We start from the raw sequence: 375 nt of genomic DNA on the forward strand, positions 1-375 counted from the left end.
ATGTTGTGTTTACATCGAGCTGGGCATGGTCAAAGTCCATCTGTAGTTAGTATCGTGCTGCGTGGGTGTTTGCATTTGTTTCGTGCGTGTCTCATGCCTTCCTTTCCTTGTTTGTCAGCAAGACAAGTTCCCGCTTGATGGATGGGGTTAGATACTATATCGAGGGTCATATACTTGACTTGACTTTTAGGTCAAGTGTCACTGAGCTACAGCAGGGAGTGTGAAGGGCTGTATGAGTGACAATAAGGGTGAAAACAGGTTCCCATAAAGATTAACGGAGTACTTAAAATAGGAGGGGAACATTAAGCAGAATCCTTTATCAGGCCAGCCACTGCGCTGGTTAACTTATGTCCAGAAGTATTAGAACAAGGAGAA

Source organism: Syngnathus floridae, chromosome 2 (assembly GCF_059516105.1).
Source record: "Syngnathus floridae isolate MCC-2025c chromosome 2, RoL_Sflo_1.0, whole genome shotgun sequence".
NCBI classification, from domain to species: domain Eukaryota; kingdom Metazoa; phylum Chordata; class Actinopteri; order Syngnathiformes; family Syngnathidae; genus Syngnathus; species Syngnathus floridae.